The 7,711-nt window shown below is 46.5% G+C and overlaps 1 pseudogene; it reads right to left on the bottom strand.

Moving 5' to 3' along the window:
- Positions 1-1,444: 1,444 nt before the first annotated feature.
- On the bottom strand, positions 1,445-4,789 carry LOC119332737 (annotated as a pseudogene).
- Between the last annotated feature and the right edge of the window lie 2,922 nt (positions 4,790-7,711).

Genomic DNA, 7,711 nt, shown 5'->3' with positions numbered 1-7,711 from the left:
CGATGGATTCCCCGTCCTTGAAGCGGAGATCCTCGAACTCCCGCTAGCACACTTGCGCCTTGGCCTCACGTGCGCGCTCGCTGCCCATCCGCATGGTTTTGATTGTCTCCCACGCGACCTTCGCCGTGTCCTTGGCGGCCAGCACGCGCAGCATCTCCGGCGGGACGCCGGTGAGTATAATGCTCAGCGCGCGCCGGTCGTCGTTGTCGTCGGCGTCGTCATCGGTCACCGCGGACCAGACGCGAGCGACCTGCAGCTTGACCTGCATCACCAACGCCCACTCCTGATAGTTCGTGCGCGTGAGCATCACGGAAGCCCCTGACTCCTCTCGAACGACGCGCTCCACCACCCGATACTCGCCGCTGCCGTCGCCGGTGAGGCGAGCGAGCGGCGCCTTGGATGAAGGCGTCCTTGGCGACGCCTTGCCGCCGCCCTTGTTCTTCCCGTCCGACTCGTCACCGGACATCACCACGACGGATCAAACACCGCCGCCGCGCCCAGGATCACACACCCGTGGCTCTGATGCCAATTGTCGTTGCCGATCTGACGAGGAGGAAGAGAGGAACTGGTCTCGAGAGAGAGAGAGAGAGGTTTTTCTGCCGCTCAAACTTCGCAGCTTTTCTGTTATTCCGTTTTCTCTCTTATATGCGGTTTACAACAAGAAGCAGTCTATCTCCCGGTGGACTCGCTATGATCCGAGATGGCCGCGCCATCCCACGACCCCGAGCCACAGCGTGATCATCCACCAGGAGAGACAAACCAGGAAGAGAGAGGGAAGTGGGCGAGCTAGACTCGCTCCACGATCTACCTGCATGCACGGGACTAATCACCCATTCACACGCATTATTACAATAACAGATTAAAGCAAAGACTAGCCTACACAGCCGTGACGAGTGAGCTTATGCCAACAGCCTCTAGCGCGCCGCCAACCACTGCAGCGATCCGCCCGCGCCAGATCCAGCGAGCCATGAGAGAAGAGATCCTGACGCCGCCGACGCCGATCGGGCTTTGCCCGGCGGCGGCGAGGAGGAGACGTCAGGGGAGGGATGAGGACACGGCGGCGCTAGGGTTCCCCCCGGTCGTCGCGTAGGTGCGACACGGGAGGAGTCGGGAGGAGTCCGCTCCGCTTCGGGCCAGAGTCTAGCTAAAGGAATTAGACGACAGCTCGCAAATATGTTAGTGCATAAATGTTTTTTCAGACAACTGCTAATGAATAGAAACAGAGGCGTTCTGACAGACATTTGATGTGTTCAACAAACAAAAACAGGAAGAGGTGAGTCGAAGGTACCAGCATGGTGGTAGAAGCAGGCACGAGCAAGAGGCGAGCAGTATCAGCATGAATTGTAAGTGTAGAGCAGATCGTCATGGCTGTTGGAGACAAAAGAAAGAGGTGAATACTGTAGTAGCAGGAGCAATTGTAACATCCATCAGCCAAGAGGAGAAGTTAGTTAGCTGACCTGACGACGTTGGTTGTCGGCATGACGACCATTTCTGATTGTGAGCTCTCCCCCATCGTACAATTCTCAAGGAGCGAGGATGGTTCGTCTTCATCCTCTGTTTCCGCAACATCGGGTCCTTGGACGACATCCCCCAAGTCATGCTCGCTGCGATCTCCGTACAGTTGCAGCACGGGATGGTTGGGGTGTGCGTCCACTTCAGCTTGTAGCATACCAAGGTTCGCCACTTTGCCCACGTAACCAAGTGAAATCTGCTTGAGCACTGGAAGGTGATTGATACCAATAATCCCTGATTCCAAATCGCAAACACTGAATTCTATCATTTCCATCTTGGGTGGGGCGCCCTTCTCGAATCTCACCTCCGTCAGGGCAGGCAGATTAGTAATGCAAAGTTTTCTCAGATTCACAAATGCTTCTTCTCTCAACACTAGCTTCTTCCCAACATAAGCATAACTATCTAGACTGAGGAGCATGAGCTTGGGCAGCCTTCCTAGCATTTCTGTTATTTGATCTTCCTTTAGTCTGCTACACTTCAAGTGAATCTTCACCAAATTCTTCAGACTTCCAACCCACTCGGGCATCTTCCCTCCAAGATCTCCGATCAATTTCAACTTATTTAGCAGGGGAGGAGGGGAGGAAACATTATGCAACCACTCGAGTGATCCATCATCAGTAACCAGACTAAGAGAGCGCAGGGAAGAGAGCTTCTCTATGGCGGCACAGAGATACATTATCTTGCGTTTTTGCTCGGCAAACCTTCCTTTACCTACAATGCTCAGTTTTCTTAGCTGAATAAGCTCCCCCAACTCTCTAACTTCCTTCTTGCTAGTTTGCTTCATATCCACCACCTCTAGTATATGTAGCTCCTTTAAGTTACCGATCCCTCTTGGTACCCTCGCACCTTCTGTCTCAGACCACCGACTAAGAGAGCTCAGCAACTAGGTGACCATGCTCTTCGACACCAACTAAAGGTGTGCATAGCATAGGCAGGTGTAACGTGTCCATCAAACAGTCCAAGGGGTCATCTATATCAAAACGTATGTACAAGGACTCTCTGCTATAACGAAGGCTCCGGAGATTATGGAGTTCATAGAGCCCAGTTGGTAGTGCTGTAATATAACTATTTCTAATATCCATGTTTTGCAAACCTCGTAATCTCCGCATAGACTTTGGAAGTGCGTATATATATATATGAATCTCTTGGAAAGCTCACATATTTCAAATGGTACAACAACCCAATGTTGTTAATATCTTTTTGCATGATTCTAAACATTGTATTCTCTAGATCCAAGGCTCTAAGCATCCTCATGTCGGATGAACAAACTGAAGGTGAGAGATGCATGGGTCTCTCACCAAACATTGTTAATGACCGAACATGGCTCCAATCCATGCCAATATTTTTGGCACGTGCTACCATGGTATGCTACATGTCGGTAATTCGCCTCTATTGTACCGGCTTCATTATCTCGCACTAGGTGCACAAAGTTTTCATCTCCAGAAATCGAGACCATTACATCACGCATGATATCATGGACCCGGCAGCTCTTAACAATTCCTTCTATGTTCACTTTTGATGGTTGAATCATATTTCGATTCATTAGCTCAGTGAAATAACGTATTCCAACATCCACAACATTCACTCCACGACCAGCTGTAACAAACCCCTCTGCTATCCATCTGTCGACCAAACGACTTCTCTTGATTTCAAAATCCTCCGGGAAGATGCTTAAGTACAAAAAGCATGATTTAAGATGAGATGACAAGTGGCTGTAACTTAGAGTAACTATCCTCCTCATTGCTTCAAGGCTTGGGTTACTCTCAAGCTCCAATGGGATTTCCTTATATATGCTTTCCCACATTTCGACTGCTTTGGTAGCAAGCATGCCTCCTATGGCAAGTATAGCCAGCGGTAAACAACGACACTTTTTAACTATTTTAGAAACCAAGGTCCTCATGTCCTCATCATTTTCTATGTCTTTGCGTGTCTTCCCAGTCTTTCTGAGTAGCAGATTCGTGGCTTCTTCTATTTGTAGGGGCTTAATGTGGTAAATAAGCGACTCAGAAGTACACTGGTGAGCTAGGCCAATGTCGCGTGTTGTTACTATTATCCGACTACCTTTGATGTTACTACTGTGAATCGCAATATCTTTTATTAACCTCCACGCATCTACGGACCACAAGTCATTAAGAACAATAAAGTATATCTTATCCTGTAGGTTTACCTTGAGGTAGCTGGCCAGATCATCTACTTGCACTATCTTCCCCTTAAGTTCCTTCAAACGTCGCTTCAATTCTTCATCTCCGAAAAGTTGCATGATCATATCCTTGAGCATCTCTATCTTGGAAAATGTTTGTGACACTGTGATCCAAGTACGATAAGAAAAATTATTTAAAATAGCTTCCTTGCTTTCATATGTCTTTCTTGCAAGAGTAGTCTTTCCTAAACCACCCATGCCAACAACAAATACCACCTTGGCAACACCATCTTTAATGTTGACATCCATCAACTTAATCATCTCCCCCTTAGGCTTGGAAAGCCAACAAGCTCTGCTTCATTCATGTTGCTAGCCGAGTGATTGCGAAGATCTTCCATGTGGGAATTTACTTCATCAATGTCGCCGGACACATCCGTTCTTATCAAGTTGTAGCATGTGTTCCTGATGCTTACTTCTTCAACTCTTATTTTGAGATAGCGAATCTGTATGGCTATCCGATGGCGATCTTTGAGCTTCATGAGCCGACGTAAGAAGCTTTGGCTTCCCACATGCACCATGAACTCACTGAGGCAATCTTCAATATTGTATGACAGATCCCTTACTTGTTTTGCCCACACCTTTAGTAACACGTCTTCTTTCTTTATTGTTTCAGCTACCTCGAGGAATGCCTGCATCGTCTCGAGCTCGTCTTTTACGAACCTATGAAAGAAGTGTTTAAAGGAAAATGAGAGCTAGCATGACTCATGTCATTCGACAACTAATAGAGAGCGCAGCAACACATCTCTGAGTTAATAGGTATCTTTTTTTGTGTGAATTGAGTTAATAGACATCAAGGTAGCTAATGCGGCTGTCTGGTCATGAATTTCGACCAAAGAGACTAGCTAGCTAGGAATGTTTTTGAGAGCGAGACATCACAATAGTCTATAGGTAAACAAAAATTTAGAAGATATGTTGATTGACGTGAACAAAGTAAGAAGCAGCTAGAGCGGATGCAAATTAACACATACTACATAGTACATGCCAGATATCCTTTCTGACGCCAAGGAGGAGGCCCACCTCGGTGGCGGCGGCAGAGGTGGCCACGGTGATGGCGCCTCTCAGCATCAACCTAGCCATGCTAACCACCGTCTCCCCCATCTCCAACCGCCTGCGACCCTCTAACAACAGAGTTGAAAGTTCACGATCGCTGGATGTGCTGAGGACTTCCACTTAACTACGTAGGTTGCAGCCCGGCGGTACTCATTCTGTTTGTTTTATAGAGCGTACAACCTGCCCTTCAGTAGCTACAAGCATATACTAGTACCAAATAGCCAAGAATAACAGCCAGGAGATGACGGAGGGCACGAGAGCGCGCACACGCAGCTGTGAGGTGGTGGTCACACGCAGACGCGGCCGAGGCAGCCTCGGATACGACGTTGGCCCTGCTCAACCTTCTTGTCCTGGCCAACACCTGCGTCCTCCGCCTCTACCTTGACGAAGGGAAACTTCTTCCTCCGCCGTTCTGGATGAGTGCGCGTGCGAGTATGACGAGATCATCTTCTTCTTTGCTTTGGCCGCACATCCATGTCACCATTTGGTTGTGCGCCGCACCGGAGTCGCCGTCACAGATGGGATCTGCAGAGAGAGAACAGGGCAGAGCGATTGGATAAGAATCCGAAAAGTAGTACTCCCTCAATCTCATAATGTAAGATGTTTTCTTTACACTACACTACAGTCAGAAAAATGTCCTATATTATGGGACAAAGGGAGTAGCTACTAAATGTACTACGCCCGGTGTTTGTCAAATATTGGAAAAACAAATATCAGACGAAATTCAGAAATTCTGAAATTTTGCGACATCAAAATCTATCAAATTTTTGAGGTTGGTGGAAAATTCCATCCAAAAATAACATCCCAGGAGATCTGCACCCAAGAGTAGAAAATCAACTCTCGTCAGAGCCTCTTCAATAGATGATGTAGATAAAAAAAATAACTTTTATATCTCCGAGGCCTAGAATTCCCTCTACAACAGATGATGTGGATGCAAAAAAAAATTTACATTCCACCTCCGGAAGATGTAAATACAACACCCGGAGATGCAAATTAGCATTTCCACCTACAGGAGATGTAAAACCGGAGGCCGCGCGCCAACTCCCCAACTGCCTTCAGTTTGCTTCCACCTGCCAGACGGCTACCCAACTACGCCGCCGGCGATTTCGCTGAAAATCACCCCTGCCGCCGCCCGCCCGCCCACCCGCCCACCTTCAATCCCTCCTACGATTTCGGCTGCTGCTTCAAATCGAAGATTCGCCGGAGGTCCGACTATTCCAATGGCATTGACGGCACGGTTGTGGAAGGGCTTGGCTTTCTGCTAGCCTCGACCCACTGCCGGAGCTAGTGGAGGCGCGCCACGCCACCCGCTAGCCTCGACCCAGTCATTTTTGTTGAGCATAATGGTAGATATCATAACTCTCATCCGCAAAAAAGAAAAAAAAAGACATCGTCGTAACTCAAAATCAGACCCCATAAAAACTGGTTCTTTTTTTATTAAATCTGCATGTGTTTCATACGGAAACCACGCCAACACCTCTGTCTAGTGCATTGATTCCCACAGCTAACTTCACATGTGTAAACAGCACTTCCCCTCCTATATATATTTCACCCAGTCTTTGCGTGCACATGCAGGAAATCTCGACATCTCTAATGCATCCAAGCTTTACACTTTTCGCATAACTCTCCTGAATGTTTCATATAATAGACAAGTTTCAAATCAATACAGAAAAACATCGGAGAACATGTATGACTAGGAGGCATAGGGAAGTTGTGCATTCAGCATGTAGCGAGAACCATCGTGTTCGTACAGTGGTGCGGTTCACATACACGCATATGTCATACTCCCTCCGTCCGAAAATACTTGTCATCAAAATGAACAAAAAGAGATGTATCTCAAACTAAAATACGTCTAGATACATCCTCTTTTATCCATTTTGATGACAAGTATTTCCGGACGGAGGGAGTATCAAACAAGTGGGCCTTCCACATCTTAATCCTTGTTATACATGACATGACGAGGCTGATTGGGTAGCTCATGCTGGTTTACCCCGCTGGCCAGCCACTGCACAGTCAACCGCAAGAATCGCCGACCTAGATGATTGTGATTGTTGTCCTAAGGAACGAGATGAGCAATACGTGCGAGTTGTTAACCAGAGAATTCTTACATTCAATTTTTTTCTGTACCACAAAATGTGTAAGAAAATATTTACGAAGCTGCAGTGAGCATTTACTAGAATAAGTGCGACTAGACTCCTTACGACTAGAGATGGAAACAGTATGTTTCAACAAATATTCAGTATTTACCTTTAAAATTGAAAAAAAGTTATGGATTATCAAGGATAGCTAAAAAAACCTGTCATTTTCCTTGGCACAATATGGAAGACCTTACATGTGTCGAAGGATCTGCTCCCTACGGGAAGCTAGGCAGCGACGAAGGATGTTTTCATTGTGGAATTGATGTCTATTGGTGTGTGCGACGTGTGCATCTAATTTGCACTTGGTATTTTTTTAAAGATAAACGAAAAACTACACTTTTTAAAAGATAATCGATGTCTATAGGAGTTGGACCCGGGAGATGGCGAGTAAAGACACGATCGTGAATTGGGCCCAATGCCTCACTCCACTTTTTTCTTCAACAGATAGCATGCTTTGAACTGGCCCACGCTAACCAGTTTCAGGGTACTCTGTATTTATTCCAGACATTTTTAGACATGGAATATTTCCGAATGGAGAAAAGCCATAGATTACTTTTTTTATGGTAGCTAAAATACCCTTTGCTTTTGTTAGTGGAAATTGGGAGCTAAGCTTAGTTATACTAAGGAAACATACGGATGGCCGAAATAAATTCTTCAGATTTTCCTCTTGATCACAATGCTAGCCATCATAACTCGGACCATGTGAAAATTTGTCGGTGGCAATCCAACAATAGGACTGGTATGAATAATACTATACCTACGAAGCGTTTTACGAAGGGTTACGTAACTTTCCTTCACCACATTCTCTCAC

Source organism: Triticum dicoccoides, chromosome 7A, assembly GCF_002162155.2.
Source record: "Triticum dicoccoides isolate Atlit2015 ecotype Zavitan chromosome 7A, WEW_v2.0, whole genome shotgun sequence".
In the NCBI taxonomy this organism is placed as follows: Eukaryota; Viridiplantae; Streptophyta; class Magnoliopsida; order Poales; family Poaceae; genus Triticum; species Triticum dicoccoides.
This window is presented reverse-complemented; position numbering and strand designations above follow the sequence as displayed.